We start from the raw sequence: 1,224 nt of genomic DNA on the forward strand, positions 1-1,224 counted from the left end.
TCATTTACAGTCCGTACCACCCAGTTTAACACATAATTATGTGCTGTCTTGTATGGTTCTGTAATTGTTTCATCATAATATGGCCCCAACTAGATTCTAAACCTATCAAAGGCAGGTACTGTCTTTTGTACTTCTTTTGTATCCACATAACACTTAGCACAATGTGACACACATGTTGACTTTTCATCAAATACGTTAATTTAATTATTGAAACATTAATTTAATTGATACATTAATTGACACAATAATTTAATTATTTTACTATTTCCACATTTTGTTTGGAGGTTTGGTTGATAGCAAAGAATTGGATTGATTAATTTATTGATGTATGTTATCAAAATTGAAATGTTAATAAGATGTTTCAGCCAAGGCCTCATCATGGCATAGAGGTGATCTTGGATTCTCAGTGACTATACTTGTGGAATACAAATTGTGAGAGGTCTTACCAAGGTGGAAAAGTTTTGGGCAGAATCATAGTATTAATTTTGATGTCCATGGAAACCAGAAAATCATACCTTTAAATCAACTTTGTAATTTATGGTGTGAAAATAAAAAAGGAATAATGAAAACAAATTCAGTTGAATGAGAGAGGGAATTAGTTACTCTAGTGTCTCACAAATGGATCATTAGGTAACTTCCTATTTTAACTAATTATTCTTTAATAACTAGGTACAAAGCAAAGTTGTTTCTACCTGATGAAGGAGTACACTTGTAAATTTTTATACTTTCTAATCTGGGGAAACTTTCCCACCCTGCCTGAGTTAGGATTCAGGTTTTGTGTCCATCCCCAGGACCAGTGAAACTCAGAGTGAAATTTAGAGACACTAATTCATTATCCAAAGTTTGGCTAATGAAGTTATGAATTTTTTCCAGGCTTAATATGTTATGAAGACAATCCACTATAGCACATTTCAGTTTCAATTTTCACTGGTTACAGATGGACACATCTGATTTCATAAGGAGGCAGTGTGATGTGGTGAGAAGAATGCTGGATTTGGAGCTAGAGTGCCTGGGTTCTAATCCTTGCTCTGTCACATTCTATAAGTGGGAAGTTAAGAAAGTCACTTAATCTCCATTGGTCTCAGTTTCTTCATTTGTAAAAGAAGGATGGACTAGATGACCTTGAAGGTGCCTTCTAGCCCTAAGTCTATTAGCTATGAATTCCTTGATTTAAAATACTGTCTAGGTAAAAGAAGGAAATGGTTAATGCCATGTAGAAGATTT

Source organism: Notamacropus eugenii, chromosome 3 (genome assembly GCF_028372415.1).
Source record: "Notamacropus eugenii isolate mMacEug1 chromosome 3, mMacEug1.pri_v2, whole genome shotgun sequence".
Classification (NCBI taxonomy): domain Eukaryota; kingdom Metazoa; phylum Chordata; class Mammalia; order Diprotodontia; family Macropodidae; genus Notamacropus; species Notamacropus eugenii.